Below are 21,450 nucleotides of genomic sequence, written 5' to 3'. Positions count from 1 at the left end.
GAGCCAGCCAGGCACCCCGGATACACCAGACTTTTTGTTTTTTAAGCGGCTCCATGCCCAGTGTGGCACCTGACGTGGAGTTTGCACTCCTGATCCCGGGATCAAGACCTGGGCTGAGATCAAGAGTTAGCCACTTAGCCGACTGAGCCAGCCGGGGCCCCAGATGGGCCACATTTTTAATCCATTCAGTAGTCGGTGGGCTTTGGGTTGTTTCCCCCTTTTGGCTGTTATGAATAATACTTCTTTTTTTTCTTAAGATTTTATTTATTCATTCGACAGAGAAAGACACAGCGGAGAGAGGGGGCACAAGCAGGGGGAGTGGGAGAGGGGGAAGCAGACTCCCCACCAAGCAGGAAGCCCCATGCGGGGCTTGATCCCAGGACCCTGGGTCCATGACCTGAGTGGAAGGCAGACGCTTAACAACTGAGCCACCCAGGCGCCCCATGAATAACACTTCTATGACCATTTATACACATGTTTTTGTGTGGACATATATTATCATTTCTCTTGTGTTTAAACCTAGAAGTGAAACTCTTGGATCACACTCGCTTTTCCTTTGTTTTTATATTGATAATAGGGCCCTCCTCCCCAACAAATGGACTAACTTTAAACATAGTGTTAAGTAGCTTGTTTTTTCCCCCCACTTAAAAACATACTCAGAGACATCTTTTCATATCATTAAGTATTTCTAACCTATAATCTGAAAAATGAATTAGTGTTTTGGGCAAAATACAGCCTAGGTCTGGAAAAATGGTATTTAGGGGGCAGAATTGAGGGCAGCTCTCCAGGTGTGCCTGCCTCAAACTATCTGGAAGGTTCTAGTATTATTTTAACAGTAAAGTCAACACACAAGCAGCCTGTGTACGTGGCATGATGCACAACTTTTAAATATTAACAATCCAATACTAAGGGGTAACAAGGATTCCTTTTCGTTGGGAGTTTGGGCTACTTATTTCCACTTGTATACGTTCAGCCTCAGGATTCCTTCCCCACCAGAGGCACTGCAGGAGTGGCTAAGTGTGTAGCTAGCGAGGGGTCCCTTGGGAGCTTCTTGCTGTCCCCACTCCCGGGTGACCACTGACCCCCTGCCCGTGGTAGAGTGACCTGAACTGGCAACAGAGTAGACTTCCCCAGAAAGGGTTTAGGTATTTCTCAACTCAATTTGTAAACACGGTCACTTTGGGTATGAAAAGTACGCCAAGTACAACGCCAAGTACATGAAAAGTATCTACGGGCGGGGGTGGGCACCGTGGTGGCTCAGCCGCTGAAGTGTCTGCCTTCAGCTCAGATCATGATCTCAGGGTCCTGGCATCGAGGCCCCAGTCCAGTTCCCTGCTCAGCGGGGAGCCTGCTTCTCCCTCTGCCTGTCCCCGCACCCCCCCTCATGCACTCTCTCTCTCTCTCTCTCTCTGTTTTTTAAAGATTTTGTTTATTCATTTGACATGGAAAGAGAGTGCGCAAGCAGGGGGAGCAGCAGCAGAGGGAGAGGGAGAAGCAGGCCCCCCACTGAGCAGGGAGCCAACTCAGGGCTCCATCCCTGGATCCTGGGGTCATGACCTGAGCCAAAGGCAGACGCTTCACCAACTGAACCACCCAGGCACCTTGCTCTCTCTCAAATAAATAAATAAAATCTTAAAAAAAAAAAAGAAGAAGTACCTAAAATGAAGTTATGTGATTAAAAATGATTAAAAATAAAAACATTCTATTGGGGGTAATGCAAGAGACTTGGGGTTCCACATCAGACAGATCCTGTCCTAAGTGAGGAGGCAAAAACAGGGGATGGAGAGAGGCAGGAGCGGGAAAGGTATTTGCAGAGACCCAGGCATATGTCTCTTATTTTTCATTGTTTTGAGTAAATTTTGATAGGAAACAAAATGATATTTTAAAGGTCAGTTACTATTGAGCGTTGGGAGGACCACGGGGCAGGAGAAAAAGCATGGGGCAGTTCTCAGTGACGTCCCCTGGGCCCCCTGCACCCCCATTCCACCCACTCCTCGTCCCCTCCCAGAACCCCAGGATCCTGAGTTGTGTTCAACATTCCCTTTGCCTGCCTTTCTTCCTTTCTTTCCTCCCCCCTTCCTTCCTCCTCCTCCTCCTCCTCTCTCTCTCTCTCTTTCTTTCTTTCTGATTTTGTTTATTTACTTTGACAGAGAGAGAGAGCACACACAAGTAGGAGGAGCCACAGAGGGAGAGGGAGAAGCAGGCTGTCCGCTGAGTAAGGAGCCTGATGCAGGGCTCAATCCCAGGACCCTGAGATCATGACCTGGGCTGAAAGCAGATGCTTAGCCATCTAAGCCACCCAGGCGCCCCGAGAATAAATTTATGTAAAGGAAAAGGATATCACATGACTACATGACATAACAACCTGTTTTGCTCACTAACACCCGTTTCAGATCTGTCCCCCTTCTCCTCTTCTGGGGCACTTAACAGTTTCCACGGTGTCAGACCACATGATGTTTGAGTATATCTCATTCACTGCTTTTCCGTTGTGTGGCTGACTGGGCTGCATGTCACTCCTGTCTAGAGGAGAGCACCCCAGCTTGGCCCTCCAGATTATACCAGGTTCAACTAAAGACAAACTCATGAGACATGGTTTGTAAACATATAAGAAACGAGCCATCATGAGTGACATTCAGCAGAGACTATGAGCAACAGACTTAGGCCAGCGAAATATTTCAGACTGTGGAGCGATCAGATACAGATAACTAAATACCTAAGTATGACAAAAAGAAAAAGGGAGTTAAAAATTGAGCAACAGAAGAAGCTTCCAAAAATGACCAGATGGGGGCGCTTGGCCAGCTCCGTCAGAAAAGCTATGGACTATTGATAAATAGGTTGAAGGAAAAAGTCCATATGCTGATCTCAATGTACATGGAAAAGGCATTTGAGAAAAGTCAGCCATCGTTTATGGTAAGAATGCTTACCAAGGTAGGCATAGAAGGGAAATTCCTTAATTTGTATTAGTTTGCTAGGGCTGTGATCACACAGTACCAAGACTAGGTGACTTGCACAGGAGAAAAATGTATCCTCCCAATTCTGGAGTCTGGAAGTCTGAGGTCAAGGTGTCGGCAGGGCAGGATCCTTCTGAGGCTGTGAGGGAGAATTTGCTCCACGCTGCTCTCCCGGGCTAGTAGACAACCGTCTTCTCCCATTCCTTTTCCCAGCATCTTCCCTCTATATGGCTAACTTTCCCCTTTTTATAAGGACACTAGCCATAGTGGATTAAGGCCCACCCCAATAACCTCATTTAAAAAAAATTTTTAAAGATTTTATTTATTTAGACAGAGAGAGAGAGCGAAAGAGAGAGGACAAGAAGGGCGAGCGGCAGGCAGAGGGAGAAGCTTTGCAGGGAGCCCAGGACCCTGAGATCATGACCTGAGCCAAAGGCAGGCACTTAACTAACTGAGTCAGCCAGGCCCCCCTGCTAGTGACCTCATTTTAACTGAATATTATCTCTCTAAAAACCGTGTCCTCAAATTGGTCACATTTGGAGATTGCTGGGGGTTAGGACCTGAACATATAAATTGGGGGGAGGGGTACAATTTAGCTATAATGTAAGCTAGGAAATTCCTCAATCTGAGAAACCATCCTTTTGAGTTGGAAACGTAACAACGATCCTCACCATTACTGATTCTATTAAGTATTAAATAAGAGGTCTTAGCTAATGCAGTAGGACAAGAAAAATAAATAAAATGCAGAATTGGAAAGAAACCAAACTGTCATCGTTTGAAGATGACACGATTGTCTTATCCTTTGCTGTCCAAAAGAAATATAACATGAGCCATGTATGCCATTAAAAGTTTTTTAGTGGCACATTAGACAAACTTTAAAAAAAAGCAGGTGAAATTAATTTTAGTACTCTATTTTTTTTAACTCAGGGGATCCGAAATGTCATTTCAATATGTGATCAATATTAAACTTATTCATCAGATATTCTCATTCCTTTCCTTGGGCTAAGTCTTTGGAATCCAGTGTATATCTTAAGCACAGACTGTCTCTCTTTTTCTCTCTCTCTAAAAAAAAAAAAAAAAAAAAGCGGAGCAGCACGTGTGTTTCTGCTGATGGTAGGGTCTGTGTCATGTCAGGCACTGTGACATCTCACATGTATGGCTGATCGCTGGCTTACCTCTTTGGGGTGGAGCCCCAGGCGAGAAAAGGCAGTTTTAGCTCCTGCCAGACCTCCTCCAGCCAGGTTTGTGTGCAGCTCTGGCGGGGGAAGGCGCTGGCTTCTCTCACAGGTCACCCACACCATTGAAGTTGGAGGCTTTGAGGCAGTGATAGACCAACTAGACCAACAGGGGTCTGGCTTGTGGGTTCCAGTGTCCTTGTGGGTTCCAGTTACCCTTCCTTTCCCCACTTCACGTCCATCTTTTCCTGTCCAGCTGCCTGCCTGCACGGAAGCACAGCCGCACAGGAACTACATAAACCGCTCCTACAGTTACCCAAGGTCAAAGCCACAAAAGAGCCCTTTCTCCTGCAGTTGATTCCTGGTGATTCTGATAAATTCTAATGGATACGGGAGGAATAGTTGGAGATGCTGCAGTTAATTCTAGTGTAATAAATGTATGAGAGTCCACAAGTCAATGATACCCAAGAAGGAAAAGCTAAAAACCATCAACCACTACCACCAACAACCCATCTCGTTTGTTACCACTGACAATTACACAACCTCCCTTCTCTGAGAACCGGTGCTTGAAGGAAAAGAATTCGAGTATTTATCCCAGTAGAACATACTCTATATTTCATAGTAACCAAGTAGCCTCAGTTGCTGAGGGAAAGAGCTATTTATACAAGAATCCCAGCTAATGAATGTAGAATAAGTGGTAGAATTAGAAAATAAACCTTTCCTCTTTCCAGCGCCCACAGGCCTGCCCTTCCAGCGGGCCAAAGTGTCTTTCTGAGCCCTGAGCTTACCCACGGCTGGGGCCACAGTGGGAAAGGAAAGGAGAGCTTGTATTTCGAGTGGGGAAGCTGGGTGGGCCGGGGAGAGGACCTGCCAACGTCCCAAGGGGAAGCAGAAGAGAGGAATGTGTGCTGTCCTCCTCTGGGCCACGTTATGGGGCATCCCTTCTGTGGAACAGGCCTCCACCATGAACAGAATGATCTACAGGGTATGCGTGATGCAGGAAGGTGTCACCGCTTGGTGGGAGGAAAAGAATCAAATCTCCGGGCCACACGTGTCACAGGAACCCCACTGTGTGTGTGTGTGTGTGTGTGTGTGTGTGTGTTTGTGCGCACGCATGCATTTGGAGAATGTCTAGAAGGACACACACCCTATGTCTAACAGTGGCAACCCCTGGGGAGGAGCTGAGGGGAGGTAGGGAATGGATTTACCTTGACTCCTCTACGTACTGCAGGGATATTTTATTTAGTCCTTTATTTTATTTATTTCGTTTCTTTTCATTCCGTTTTGTTTTGTTTACAACAGGCATTACTGCGTGTGGTGTACAATATTTGGAGCCCACACGTGTTTGCTTCTGGCTGGGACTCAGATCACCTACAATGAGGGGTGGCCTGGGGCAAGAGGGGTGACAGCCTTGTGACCCTGGGGCCGGCTGGAGAAGGGGAGTGGCCCGGAGAGGGGAGGTGGGTCAAAGCCGCAGCCGCTGGGTCCAGCTGGGTTTTTATTTTCATTTTCTTGTCCCCACCCTGGATTATGAGGGACAAGCTGCATAGAAACCTTGGTAGCTCCCCCCTCCCACCACCATCCTCCGAGGCCCACTGCAGCCCTAGGCCATTTCCTTTTCTGCGGGTCCTTTAATTATTTAGAAAAATTCCTACGTAATTTAACCAGAGGGACCCCAGGAATCGAATGCATAGTGGCCACAGGATGTACTGAGCAGAACGTTCCCAGTTAGCGAACTGGGCTGTTTGGATTCATGAACCGCCCGGGGTCTCCCGGGAAGGGGTTTCTAAAGATGGGTAAAGCCTTTGCTGGTCCTGGAAGGTCCCTCGGCTCTCAGAGGAGTCCATGCCCTGGGGGGCTGGCTGTGCCAACCCAGGGGACTGAGTGGCTAGGTGACTGGGTCAGGGCTGACTCCCCAGCGACCTCTGGCCTGCTGGGGCTGGCCCACTTGAGAAATTTGCTGTTGTAATTTTTGAAGTCCGGCTGATTGAAAGTGACACAAAGATCCGGTGCGCCTGGGTGGCTCAGTCATTGGGTGTCTGCCTTTGGCTCAGGTCATGGTCCCAAGGTCCCGGGATCGAGCCCTGCGTCGGGCTCCCTGCTCAGAGGGAGGCCTGCTTCTCCCCCCACCCCCCACCGGCCCGCCCCGTTTGTGTTCTCTCTCTCGCTGTGTCTCTCTCTGTCAAATAAATAAATTAAATCTTAAAAAAAACAAAAATCCACAGTGACTAAGGTCTCTTGGAGTCTTGCCATTTTCAGCCAGTACTTTGAAGACACATTTTATTGGTTGGGGGACTCCTTGGAAATCAAGCCGATGTTCCTGTTGATTTACGTGTCTCCCTCTGTGTCTGTGTGTTTTAAAAATGCAGATGACTACCTCCCCCTCCTCTCACCACACCGTCTTTGCAGCTAGCCCATAATGAGACAGACATTTTGTTTTAAAGATTTTATTTTTTAACTAATCTCTGCACCCAATGTGGGGCTCGAACTTATACCACCAAGATCAAGGGTCCCATGCTCTACCGACTGAGCCAACCGGGCACCTCGAGAGAATGACATAGCTGACTAAGGGTTTTGGAGTCGGAGTGGAGTCCTGGGGTCTTAGACGGGGTCCCTTTGAAACACTGCAGAGGTTTGCCTGGGGAGTTTCTGGGGAGAGACGCCCCTCGGCTGTGAAGAGGGCAGGACCTGGCGCAGGGAGAAGGTGAGCCCAGTGTGGCTGCAGGTGAGGGCCATTCCATGAGAAAGGTCTGAAATGGAGACCAGAAGGCTGGGCCTTCGCATCCCTGCGTCAGCAGGTGGAGGACTGGTGCCTGCCACAAGGAGGGGATCTGGGTGCGACCGTATTTCCTCTTACCTCTGGCTGCCCCTGACACCTGCATGTCACCTGAGGAAGTTACTTCATGTCTTCACACCTCAGTTTGCTCCTCTGTAAAATGGGTCAAAAATACCCTAACTTTGGGCGCCTGGGTGGCTCAGTCTGGTGAGCTTCTGCCTTTGGCTCAGGTCAAGTTCCCCGGGCCCTGGGATGAAGTCCCGCATCAGGATCCCTGATCCCAGGGAACTTCACCCTCTCCCTCTCCCTCTGCTCATGCTCTCTCTCTCTGTCAAATCTTAAAAAACAAAACAAAACAAAACAAACCCTGGGGCGCCCGGGTGGCTCAGTTGTTAAGCATCTGACTTTGGCTCAGGTCATGATCCCAGAGTCCTGGGATGGAGCCCCACATACAGGCTCCCTGCTCTGTGGGAAGCTTTCTTCTTCCTCTCCCACTCCCCCTGCGTGTGTTCCTGCTCTCACTATCTCTGTCAAATAAATGGATAAAATCTTAAAAAAATATATCCTGACTTTCGGGGCTGCTTTAAGGATTAGAGATATAAAATACACCCAGAGCTTCTAGCACAGTGTTGTGTAGCTGGTGATATGCAAAATACACACGGCATTTCAGAGACTCAGTACAAGGAAACTAACCTACAATATCTCATAAGTATTTTAAATATCAATTACATGCTGAAGTGATGTTTGGATAGACTGGAATCAATGAAATTTATTATTCCAATTAATTTTAGCTGTTTTTACTTTTTTAAAATGTGGCTACTAGGGAATTAAGTTCACACACGGGCTCATCAGATAGACTCACACTGCTCATACACGGGTGAGAGTGCCTAGGGTCGAGGTTCTACAATAGCCTTGGCTATTCCATCAATCCATCAGTGCGAAATTATTCTTAATGCCCATTATGCTAATTGGCAAACCATCTGGTGTTGATTGGAGATAAAGAGAGCCGAAGTGGGCTTTCGATGAGTCTTCCAAATATAAGTTCTAACTACCTCCGGTTTCCGAGTTTTCGCATTCCCCATTGAGCAAGCTGGCTGAATCCGGGAAGTAGATTGAAACTCAGTCACACGTACAAATGGCGCTGAAGGATTTTAGGGTGAATTGCAGGCCCTAGAGCATCTTTCCAAGCCCTCCGCTCTGGAGAAGACCACAGTGCTGTCGCTCAGACTGGGTCCGACCAGTATGTTCCTAATCACATTCAGAATCCTCTGTTCGAGAAGACAAGAAATCGAGTGCTGGTGTAGAAAGCATTCCCTCCAACACGGTTAACGTGTTTATAACAGGGACTTACGGGAACATTCGTTGCCGCCAAGCAGCTCCTTTGCCACTGTTGTTGGATCAAGACTATTACACTGTAGAGGGAGCCGAATACATCCCCTCATTGTTTTCGCCTTTGAAAGAAAACATGACAAATTAGTGACCCGGAAGATTTGAATCAAAAAACACACCAGGGAAATCGTTGTTTTGAGAGTTATTTTCAGCTTAATTAATTCATTTTCGTTGTCCAAACTCATTTTAGGTTTGCAGGCTATTTTCAAATAAGAGATTCTGACAGAGCTTATACCAAAGATTTGGGGCAGGGATTTGCTGAACTGTCATCCCAAGTTAAACAAATGTCCGCAGAGTATCCTGAGGCAAACTAACTTTCCCCCGAATGGGTTCTTTTATCTCCTCCATCTGCTTTCATTCCCCTGGGTACTTTTGGGCTGGGCTAATATCTTTAGATACACATGCATCATGGAATCTTAAAAAAATCAATGGGTTAGGGTTAGGGTTAGGGTTAGGTCCTGGTCTAAATAAAATTCTTCCTCTATCAATTTCAAGGAATCTACAAAAAATCTATTTCAATTTCTTCTATTGATTTCAAGGATTTAAAAATTTTTTTCTTCGAAGAACTAAGGAGAATGACCATGTGACCTAGCGATTCCCCTCCTAGGTATATACCTCAAAGAATCAAAACCAGTATTGAAACAAATACTCGTACACAAATGTTCACAGCAACGCCATTAGCAGTGGCCGAACAGTGGCAAGAGCTGAACTGTACACCAATAGTTGAATTTGCTAAATATATCAAATGTGATAATATATTTATGTAGTAGAATATTACTCAGGCACGAAAAGGAATGAAATGCCAATACAATGCTATAAATGGATGAACCCCCCCCAAATTACGCCAAGTGAAAGAAGACAGAGACAAAAGTCACACATATGGGCTGGTTCCATGTACATGAAATAGCCAGAATGGGTAAATCCACAGACAGAGAAGGCAAACTGGTGCTTGCCAGGGAGTGAAGGAACGAGGGAATGGGGAGTGACTGGTTAATGGGTACAGGATTTTCATGGCAGTGATGAAAATGTTTTGGAATTAGACAGAGGTGATGGCTGCGTAACACTGTGAATATACTAACTGCCATTGAATTGCCTCTTCAAAAAAGGTTAACTTTATGTTGTGTAAATTTCACCTCCATTAAAAAAATTTTTTTTTTAAATTAAAATTAAATTAAAATTAAATTTTAAATTTAAATTTAAAAATTAATTTTATTTAAATTAAATTAAATTAAATCTTAGTTAAAATTTAAGACATTAAATATATTTTTTCACTCTTTCTGTAACCACCTATTTGATGATGTGGGGAATGGAATTTTCTGGATAGCCAAACGACCTTTTATGGGCATCCATCCAGTAGGTTTCCCCGGTTAGCCTGGACTCTGGCTCACACTGCAGCAGGGAGACACCCAACTCATACCCCTCTGACTGTGGATCCTCTATTCCTGCACAGAGCAGCTGTCTGCAATTGCACCGTGGGTGGCGCACGAAACTAAAATAAATAAATAAATAAATAAATAAATAAATGAAAATGCTGCACAGTATTTTTCTGGCCACTGGATGTCATGAGTGCACAGTGTATCCCTCCAGCTAGAAAAACAGCCTTTTTGGAGGAGCTCCGCTTTATTCAATATGGTGGTGGTCCCCCCCAACCCCGTGTGTCTGAGCAGAGGGCACAGGGCAAGCGATGGGCTGTTGAAAAGCCTTGATTGTGCAAGCATGACCCCGAGAGGCGTTGGGAGTACCCTTTGGTCTCAGACGGTACAGAGCTTCACTCATTTAGCAAAGTAAAAAAAGGACAAGTAGATACTTGCTGTAACAATCTTATTTTCCACTGAATAGTCCTTCATTCCTCGGGATAGTAACTTCTGTGTAAGCCATCCTGGTACAGATCCCACTCCAGAACCGTATGACTATGGAATGTTCAGACAGGCCCAGTTTTGACATCAGCATTTCCTCATTTAGGGAAGTGCTCCCGGCCCCTCGCTAAGCTGGGGCCGTCAGGGAGCCCTGAGTGTGCCAACCAGCTGCTCTCATTATCCCTCTTGGCTGCAGAAATCATCTGTGTCACTAACGCTGCTAACTTTTTTTTTTTTTTAATTAGGAAGGAATGTCAATGTTTTTTGTTTTTTTTTTTTTAAGATTTTATTTATTTATTTGACAGAGAGATCACAAGTAGGCAGAGGCAGGCAGAGAGAGAGGAGGAAGCAGGCTCCCTGCCGAGCAGAGAGCCCGATGCGGGGCTCGATCCCAGGACTCTGAGATCATGACCTGAGCCGAAGGCAGCGGCTTAACCCACTGAGCCACCCAGGCGCCCCAGGAATGTCAATGTTTTAAGTAGGAAGTAAATTTGGGCTCTTGATAGTTTAAATTGCATACTTCCAAGGACAGGCGGTTCTTTACACACACACACACACACACACACACACACACACACACCCCACCGGGTAGATCTGTCTGCAAGTTCTAGGAATTTGAATGGTTTGTTAAAAGCCAATTCATGAAGACGGAAGTGTTGCAATCTGGGGCTTAGAGAAATTGGAACCAGGGGGCTGGAGGAAAAGACTATATCTAGAAAAGTAGGTAAGACATCTAAAAAATACACCCACCAACCTTCCTTCCTTCCTTCCTTCTTTTCTTTTTCTTTCTTTCTTTCCTTCCTTCTTTCTTTTAAAAAAAAAAATATTTATTTGAGAGAGAGAAAGACGGTGTGTGCTGGTGAGGGGAGGGGCAGAGGGAGAGAGGGAGAATCCCAAGCAGACTCCCTGCTGAGCCTGGAGCCCCACGCAGGGCTCAATCCATGACCCGTGAGCTCCTGACCTGAGCGGAAACCATGAGTCGGACACTTAACTGACTGTACCACCCAGGTGCCATGACATTTTTATTTCCAGGAGGTATTCAGTAGTAGGTGATTTAAAGTAGCAGCCCAGCCCCTGAGCAAACTCAGCAGTGTAGGAAGGGAATGCTTCCACTTTAAGAATGCACTCAAACTCTCCCCATCCTTAATGCTAACAACTTCTGTATGGGATAAAGACCTGATTCAGAACTTAAAAAGAAAATTTGATCATTCTTGAGAGCAATGGCGCAAGGAGAAATAAGAAGGACCAGGAATGACAGATGGGTGTTTTAGGGTGAGGGCTGGAGTGACCTTCTCTTAAGGGATGTCCCTCCACCAGTAATCTGAGTGGGATGTGGGAGGAGTCATATGACTATTTGGGGAAAGAGCCTTCCAGGAGAGAGAAACAGCAGGTGCAAAGGCCCTGTGGTGAGAGCACATTTGATAGAAGAGCAGGAAAGGGGGGCACAGTGGTAGGAGGTGCTATTACCCTGAGAGAGACCAAAGCCATTGGATGGCTTTGAGCAAGGATTGCAATGAGCCGGTTCATGTTTTAGAAGGTTCTCTATGGCTGCTTGGAGAACAGACTATAAGGGAGGACCTCAGTAGAAGTAGGAGACCAGGTGGAGGCCACTACAGGTGTCCAAGCAAGGGACCTAGTAGCTTAGACTGAGCTGGTAACAATGTGCAGGATGAGAAAGATGGTCAGAAATATTTTGAAGGTAGACTTGACAGGGTCTGTTAATGGACTGGGTGTGCGGGGGGACCCTCACACTTACTGTGTTTCTTCCCATCTTTGGGTTTTTGTGGGTTGCTCTGTCAGGAACGCGCCCCCTCACCCCTTTACCTGGCTGCTTCTTCTCAGTCAGGCCTCAGCTCAAACATCACCTTAGAGAAGCCTTCCCCGACCACCTTGTCTGATGTCTTCCTCCTTCCCTTATCCTCTATGCCATTAAGCTGCTTTATCTTCTTAATACATTTACCACTATTTGAAATTTAAAAAAAAATTTAAGATTTTTTTGACAGAGAGACACAGCAAGAGAGAAACCATAAGCAGGGGGAGTGGGAGAGGAAGAAACAGGCTTCCCATAGAGCAGGAAACCCGATGCGGGGCTCAATCCCAGGACTCTGGGATCATGACCTGAGCCAAAGGCAGATGCTTAACGACTGAGCCACCCATGTGCCCCTGAAATAAAAATTTTTATTTTATTCTAAAGTATTTATTTTATATATAATATTAATTTTATTTTATTTTAAATTTTATTTATTAATAAAATAAAAAAATTTTTTAAAGTAGACTCCATGCCCAGCATGGAGCTCAACATGGCACTTGAACACACGACCCTGAGATCAAGAGTCTGAGATCAAGATCAAGACTGAGCCACCAGGCGCCCCATTTTTATTTATTGATTTCCTATTGATATTTATTTATTTATTTATTTTTTAAAAAATATTTGTTTCCTCCAACCAGAATGTAAGCTCTGTGAAAGCATAGCTTAGGAAAGTGACAGAAATGTTATATATTTGTGGAGGTATCTCTTAGGAATGCTTTCTTTCGTATGCCGGTGGCAGAACTCCCAACTACCAGAGACCCAGACAAAAGGGGTTGATTCCTTGGATAACAAGAAGTCTAGAGGCAGTTGTTGGTAGTGCCTCAGCTGCTCTATGAAGCCGTTGAGGACCTACATTCTTTTTTTTTTTTTTAAGATTTTTTAAAATTTATTTGACAGGCAGAGATCACAAGTAGGCAGAGAGGCAGGCAGAGAGAGGAGGAAGCAGGCTCCCCGCTGAGCAGAGAGCCTATGCGGGGCTTGATCCCAGGACCCCGGGACCATGACCTGAGCTGAAGGCAGAGGCTTTAACCCACTGAGCCACCCAGGTGCCCCAGAGGACCCACATTCTTCCTCTCATTCTGCTCTACAATCATTAACATGTTGGCTTTTTGCCTTCAGGGTCGCAAGATAGCTGCCACAGCTCCACGCATCAAACTTGAATTTTACTGTCAAAGAAAGAGGAGGAAACAATGTTGGCAAGTTCTCTCCCTTCTTGCCTGTTTTTATAAGAAGGCAAGAGCTTTGGGGCACCTGGGTGGCTCAGTCCATTAAGCATCAGCCTTTGGCTCAGATCATGATCCCAGGGTCCTGGGATCGAGCCTTACTTTGAGCTCTCTACTCAGCAGGGAGCCTGCTTCTCCCTCTCCCTCTGCCGCTCCCCCTGTTTGTGCTTTCCTGCTCTCTCTATCAAATAAATAAATATTTTTAAAAAGGGGGGTGGGGGAAGAAACTGTTATTAAAAAAAGGGAGAAAGAGAGAGAGAGCAAGCAAGAGCTTTCCCAGAAGTCTTCCCTGCAGATTTCCCTTTATGTCTCATTGGCTAAAAGCGAGTGATGTGGCTCCTATTACCCGCAAGAGGGGCTGGGATGTAGGCAAAGGAAAAGGGATGGTTAGCAATGGTGCCTTCCACGGTTGAATAAATGAACTAAAAGAGACTGATCGTTAACAAAATGACGCCACAGGAGGAACCAAACATGCCCAGGGGCTGCAGACTGAAAATTCAGAAAGTCTTAGGAAGCTTGTTTGTTCACTCGTTAGTTCATTCCTTCCTTCCTTCATTCCTGTTTTGTTTAAGGTTTTTGTATCTAAATTCATGAGAGATATCATAATTTTTCCTTGTTATGCTGTCCTTGTTAGATTTCGGTGCCAGGGATATACTAGCTTTATAAATGAGTTGGAGGCAGTTCCCTCTTATTGGCAAATGTTTTCTGTAAAGGGCCAGAGAGTAAACATATTAGGCTTTGCAGATTCTCTGGTCTCTGGGCCAGAGTAGCCACAGACGACGGGAAGGACAGACACAGCCAAATTCAGCCTACAAACTGTGGTTTACCTATCCCTGCACTAGGCTATGTTTTGTGTGAGTTTAGAATTATTTGTGTCTTCAGTGTTTGAGAAAACACTCTTGTAATACCGCATGGGCCTGCTTTTGATTTGTGAAGAGGTGTTTAAACTGTTGATTTAATTTCTTTAAAAATTATAGGATAATTCCGCTTGTCTCTTTCTAAGAGACATTACATTACATTCTTGAAGAGGGTTGTCCCTTTGGTTTATGTTTTCACACCAATGGACAAAGAATTGTTCATCATTAACTTGTTAGAGTGGGGTTATAAATATACATATGATATATATTATATGGAAAATTTTACTATATTTTACTACTCCCTATAGAGTAAAATTTACCATTCTAAACCCCCCAAAATTTAAAACATTTAATTGTGGTAGAGTAGTCACGGCATAAAACTTACCATCTTGGCCATTTTTGTTTTTTAATTTCATTTAGTTTTTAAGAGATTTCATTTATTTATTTGGGGGATAGAGCACAAACAGGGGGAGGAGCGGAGGGAGAAGGGGAAGCAGACTCCCCGCTGAGCAGGGAACCTGACTTGGGACTCGATCCTACAACCCCTGAGATCATGACCTCAGCGGAAGGTGCAGAACTGAACACTGGAACCATTTTTAAGTGCACAATTTGGCGTCATTAAGCACATTTATGATGTCGTGCGACCACCGCTACCACCCATCTCCAGAAGTTTTTTTCTCCAGAAGTTTTCCATCTTCCCGAATAGAAACAGGACCCACTCAACAGCAGTGCCCTGTCCCCGGGATCCTGGTAACTTCTATTCCCCTTTCTGTGTCTATGATTCTGCCCACTCCAAGTACCTCTTGTAAGTGGAATCATGCAGTGTGTGTCCTTTTGTGTCTGGCTTCTCTCACTTGGCCTGATTTCTGGGTTCATCCTGGTCGTAGTGTGTGTCTGTCAGAATTTCATTCCTAGCTCACACTGTGGTGGTAGTGGTTTTGTGACGTAGACATGTATCAAGTTAATACACTGTTCACCTTAAACTTACACAAGGTTAGCTGTCCATTTTATCTCAATAAAGCTGGAAAAGAGATAAATAAAAATGCTTCCCTTCTTTTTGAAGGCTGAATAATACGGTGCTGTATACATATACCGCATTTGGTTTGCCCACTCATCTGTCGAAGGGCACGTGGGCTGTTTGCACTTTTTGGTTATGATGAACAATGCTGCTGTGAACATGGGTGTGCAAGTGTCTGAGTTCCAGCTTTCAATTCTTTTGGGTGTGGATCAAGAAGTGGAGAGACTCCTGGCTCAGTCAGAAGAGCATGAGACGCTTGGTCTCCGGGTGGTGAGTTCGAGCCCCATGTTGGGTGTAGAGATTACTTAAATGAATAAATAAATAAAAACTTAAAAAAGTGGAATTGTTGGGTGATACGGTAATTCTTTTTTTTTTTTTAAGATTGTATTTATTTATTTGACAGAGAGCACAAGCAGGCAGAGTAGCAGGCAGACGGAGAGGGAAAGCAAGCTCTCCACCAAGCAGGGAGCCTGATGTGGAACTTGATCCCAGGACCCTTGGATCATGACCTGAGCTGAAGGCAGCTGCCCAACCAACTGAGCCACCCAAGCACCCCTAATATGGTAATTCTGTATTTAGCTTTTTGAGGAATTGTCAAACAGTTTTCCTTCATTATTAACCGTTTAATTGACGTTTCACGCATCGGTGAGTGCATAAATCATACATGAGCATTTCGCTCAATCATCTCATATCAACGCCCAGATCAGAATCCTCACTGGCTCTCCAGGAGGCCCCTTGTGTTCCCCTCCAGTCATTCCCACCACCGGAGACTAGTTTTGCTGGCTTTGGAACTTTATACAAATAGAATCATTTCTTATTCTTCGGTGATTGCCTTTGTTCATTTAACACATCGTGAGAATCCTCCGAGTAGGTGCCTGTAAAAGTAGCTAATTCATTCCTCTGTGCAGATATACCACCACGGGGGCGTCTGGCTGGCTCACTGGCCAGAGCGCTACTCTTGATCTCAGGGCTGTGAGTCTGAGCCCCATGTTGGGTGTGAGATTGACTTAAAATTTCTAATCCGGAAAACTTTCCTTTCTTTATTGCTCTGGCCTGGACCTCCAGGTAAATTTTAAATTTTAAATTGGTGTAGCAAGTCTCTTTCCTGATGTCAGAGGGAAACTTCCAGTATTTCACCATTATGACGTTTATTGTAGAATTTTTTGTAGATATTCTCTGTCAAATTTAGAAAATTCCCTCTTTCCCCTAATTTCTGAAGAGGCTTTTTAAAAATTTATTTTCTATTTTTTAAAAGATTTTATTTATCTATTTGACAGACAGAGATCACAAGTAGGCAGAGAGGCAGGCAGAGAGAGAAGGGGAAGCAGACTCCCTGCTGAGCAGAAAGCCCAGTTCTGGGCTGGATCCCAGGACCCTGAGATCGTGACCTGAGCCAAAGGCAGAGGCTTAACCCACTGAGCCATCCAGGCATCCCGTGGCTTTTTTTTTTTTTTTTTTAAATCGTAAGTGGATTTTGATTTTTTCTTTTGCATGGTGAATTTTATTGATTGATTTTCTCTTCACATGCAGAAATGCTTTTAATATCCTTTTCTCCTATTTTTTGTTACATTGATTTTCGGATGTTAAACTACCCTTGCATTCCCAACCTCTGGTGACATAATATTCTGTTTATATAGCCCTGCCTTGGTGAGCTCTAATGTTTTCCAAGAGACTTTTCAAAAAACTAATTTGTCCTTGGGGCACCTGGCTGGCTCAGTCAGAGGAGTGCGAGACTCTTAATCTCTGAGTTGTGAGTTCCAGCCCCTCACTGGGTGCAGAAATTAATTAAAAATAAAATCCTAAAAAAAAAAAAAATGGGCGCCTGGGTGGCTCACTCGGTGAAGCGTCTCCCTTCAGCTCAGGTCATGATCCCAGGGTGCTGTGATTGAGTCCCACATCAGGATCCCTGCTCAGCAGGGAGTCTGCTTCTCTCTCTGCCCCTCCCCCTAACTTGTGCTCTCTCTCTCTCCTCTCTCTCTCAAATAAATAAATAAAATATTAAAAAAAAATAATTTGTCCAGCATTTCCAATTTTCTTGTTGAAAGTGTTGGTAAAAAAATGAGTTAGGCTTCCTTTACTGAAGAGGAAAAACCTTAAAGATTTTAAATTTTGGTGTTATCTATTACCTTCCCCTTTTCAGTCTTAGATCAATATCACAGAGGTATGTGTGGGCACAAGGCAAAGAGTTTTATATTTCTGATGCAGAGACTGTCCTTCCATATCAGACTGTAACTTGAGCCAAAAGGTGACTCCTCTGTCCCCCTTGATGCATATCAAGGAGGGGTGCTGGTCCCACCTGCTCCTGGGTGGGACCACACTGGATCCTTGACACCCTTTCCTACAGTGCTACTGACACGTTTTCAGGTTACTGGGTTGCTCTGCTGGTTCAACCAGCTGACCTCGGTCATACCGTGGTGACTGTTAAGAACTCAGAAAATTGCCCAGCTGTAGGTCTTCTCCCCACAGATCAGCCCTTCTCCAACTTGTTCCCTCACAGCCCGAACCATCCCTGGTGTGTTTTGTGACATTGAATCTAAACCCAGTTTTCAGTGGCTCAAAGTTTCATTTAGCTTGGTGGGTCCCTACCTCATTCCTTGTGTTAGGCTGAATATTTCCCCTGGCCCCAAATGTCCATGTCCTGGTCCCTGGAACCTGTGAATGTCACAAGAGACTTGCGGATATGATTAAGGACCTTGAGATGGGGGAGATTATCCTGGATTTTTGGGGTGGGTCCTACATCCAGTCTCAAGCATCCTCCTAAGAGGGAAGCAAGAAGACGCAAGGAGTAGGAGGCATGGCAGTTGAAACGAGCTGGGAGGGATTCTGGGAGGGAGGCCAGTGGCTGTAGAAGCTTGAAAGGGTAAGGGAACGGATTTTCCCCTCAAAGCCTCCAGAAGGAACCAGCCCTGCCAACAGCCTGACTTGAGCCCAGTGAGACTGATTTTTGGATTTCTGACCCCTGGATCTGGAATAGAATACATTATGTTGTTTTCAGCCCTGAGTTTGCTGTGGTTGGTTATAGCAGCAACAGGAAACTGATACAGTCTACTTTCACAACCATTCGCTTGAGTGTAAGGGGAGAGTCAGGACTCAGTATAGATTTGGGATTGTTTACTGACTGGTTTCAGGGTGGAGCTGACAGGCATGGACTGTCCTCCAGAAGACAGGTGGGGGTGGAGTGCGTGAAAGGGATATAAGCAAGACTCTGGTCTGCAGATGAAGAAGCAGCAGCAGATGGTCCAGCCAGCAGGTGCAAAAGAGAGGACCGGTTCCAACACCAGGTCTTATGGTGAGTTTACACAGATAAGGCGCTCCGAATGTTAATGGCAGGCTGGGCTGTAAATGTTGTTAGGAATTGGTTCTGGTTTTGTTAATACCTAAGCTAATAATGGAGAAGAGAATTTCCACCAGGGTTTTGGTCTGGGTGGTATTTGTGTGTGGGGGGGGTTGTTACTGGACGAAGGGTAGATATGATGGAGGGATCTGCCTGCTGGTAGACACCCTAAATGCTGAATTCTGGGGAAACGGATGAGTCGGAAGATATCCTATAAGACTGGGTATCTTCCCAGAGAGGTTGGTGAGAGGAAACATGGGCATCCCACTGATGCAGGTGGATATGGCTGAATAGTCTGCCAGCAGATTATTTAATATGACAATTTAGTTACATTAATACTTACATATAGGGACATAGCTGCAAGTCAGAAAGGAAATAAAAACTTTCTGCATAAGTCAAAAAAGATGCTTCAGGGTCGCCTAGCTGGCTCACTTGGTAAGAGCATACGACTCTTGATCTAGGTTGTGAGTTCAAGCCCCATGCTGGGTGTAGAGCTTACTTAAAAAAATAAAATAAGGGACACCTGGGGGGCTCAGTAGGTTAAATCCTCTGCCTTTGGCTCCGGTCATGATCCCAGGGTCCTGGGATGGAGGCCTGCATCGGGCTCTCTGCTCAGCAGGGAGCCTGCTTCCCCCCCTCTCTCTCTGCCTGCCTCTCTGCCTACTTGTGATCTCTCTCTCTCTCTGTCAAATAAATAAATTTTTTAAAAATCTAAAAAAAATAAAAGATACGCAAAAAAAAAAAAAAAAAGATGCTTCAGGGTTTGCATATTTTGGCTTTAGTAAAACCTGTGGGCTCTCAGTTCAGCTCTATTCATTCTTCTTGTGCATGTAATTCCAAGATGTGTAGTCAACTGATTTCTGGCCAAACTGGTAAAAACCAGTACACAAAAAGGCAGGAGATGAGCGCAGGCAAACAGATGACCCTAAGAGGAAATAATTGGCAGCCCATGTGACCAGCGCTACCTGCAAAAATTAAACAGAGACACACGGGTTCCTCCAGACACGCGGCTCCGGCCTGGCAATCTCCATGCGGTCCTCCAGCGAAAGGGTTAACTCCTGGCAAAGCACGGGGCTTCCAGACCTGCCAAGGCACCAAGTCTCACTTCTGTCCTGATTGGTCACTCCCTGGCCTTCTCAGTGTTAATAATTAGAATACCTCTCAGGAACATCAGCGTATATTGCTTTAATAACTAACCTAGCCAATTCCCCCCCTCAACATCTAAGAAATCAAAAAATATAACAGGGGTTGTTTCATGTAGGGTAGAACAGTCTTATATAGTTATAGGCCCAGGGGACATTTAATAGGTGACGATGCAGGATAATCGATTTTCCTCTCAGTGAGCCTCAGTCATTAGGAAAAGTTTAATTATGTTTAGCTTAATCTGTTCAAGAAAACAGGCATGAGTGTGATACATTTGGGAAGTTTTAATCCAAAAGAGACTGTGTGTTGGTACTTATGTAGAACAGAGCCTTTAACCAGCTAGAAAGTTCACTTGTTGAGCATGACTCATTCTTTAGGATTCCTGAGCTAGCTCTCCTCAATGAAACGAAATGATGGCCCATCTGTATTACTATAACCAGAATGTGCATATTCTTGGGTAGACAGACCCATTCTTCTAGGCTAGTCTTATGCAAACCTGAGCATTGGCTTACCTGGGCTGACTTGACCACTCTTCCCTGCTCATCTGGGCTGACCACTCCTCCCTGCTCACCTGGAGTGATCACCCCTCCCTGCTCACCAGGGTTGACCTTGTCGCTCTGCTCACCTGGGTTGACCTCTCCTCCCTGCTCACCTGGGTTGACCTCTCCTCCCCGCTCACCTGGGTTGACCAACCCTCCCAGCTCACCTGGGCTGATGGTGCTTCCCTGTTTACCTGGGCTGATCACACATCCTTGCCTCTTCCTTTCCTTTGCCTCCGTGGGCCTCCGTCTCGGCGCTGTGGTGGCACTGAGGAAGAACAAAGCTCCCTTCTCATTTTTGACATGGTATTACTTTGAAAATGGCATACTTGTCAGTTCATCTCAGCCAGTCCCTCAAGCCATAGGGCTAGAAAAACAGGAGTTTAGAATTAGACACAGCCTTGATGAGCCAGAGATGTGGTCTGATGACGGCAGAAGCGAGTTCAGAGTCGAATGTGACACCCTAAAAAAACAAGTTAAAATGAAACAAAAACCCGAACCAAAACAAGCAGCATGCTTCGCAAATACAAGGAGGAAACTCATGTTCAAAGTGAATGGAAAATTTTGTGGTTGAAGAAGACAGTGAGTTAGGGGCACCTGGGTGGCTCAGTGGGTTAAAGGCTCTGCCTTTTGCTCAGGTCATGATCCCAGGATCCTGGGATCGAGCCCCGCATCAGGCTCTCTGTTCGGCGGGGAGCCCGCTTCCCCCTCTCTCTGCCTGCCTCTCTGCCTACTTGTGATCTCTGTCTGCCAAATAAATAAATAAAATCTAAAGAGAAAAAAAATGTCTAAAAAAAAAAAAAAGAAGACAGTGAGTTAGAGCATAGGCAATGAAAGGGACCCTACTTGACTATGTTGACGATGTCATTGGAGTCTGCCACCGAGAAGAGGGAGGGACCCTCTTTCTCTAGTAAGATGCCCTCATTAGCAGGTGGGTCCCGGCTGGTCCGACCACTCGATTAACCCAATTACTCACTCTAACCGCCTGTTGTCCACGTTAGCCAGCGGCACAGATTCCCAGCCCGCCCCGGTTCTTGCCTGAGCCAAGGATTCGGAAAAGGACGGCTACTTGGCGAGGTTGCTAAAAGGACAGACTCACATGTGCTTACTGGAGGCCTCCGTGGGGCAACAAAAGGGCCGGGGCTCCCTGGGCGTCCCCAAAGCTCTGAGTGTAGGACAGGGGAACCCGTGCGAAATGGAGTCATGGGGAGTAACCCACGCCCTCCAATTCCCTGGCAATGGCTGTGGACACCTGCTCCCCGAGCCCTCCTTACTGTGAGGACGGGTCCTGTCTCCTCACACTGCCCTGGGCTCCCCACTCCCTCCCTCTCTCTGCGGGCTGCCCCCTACCCCTCACTCAGCCTCCCTTTCCCTTCTGC

This window comes from Enhydra lutris, unplaced genomic scaffold, assembly GCF_002288905.1.
Source record: "Enhydra lutris kenyoni isolate GAN:26980312 unplaced genomic scaffold, ASM228890v2 scaffoldscaffold38, whole genome shotgun sequence".
Lineage (NCBI taxonomy): Eukaryota > Metazoa > Chordata > Mammalia > Carnivora > Mustelidae > Enhydra > Enhydra lutris.
This window is presented reverse-complemented; position numbering follows the sequence as displayed.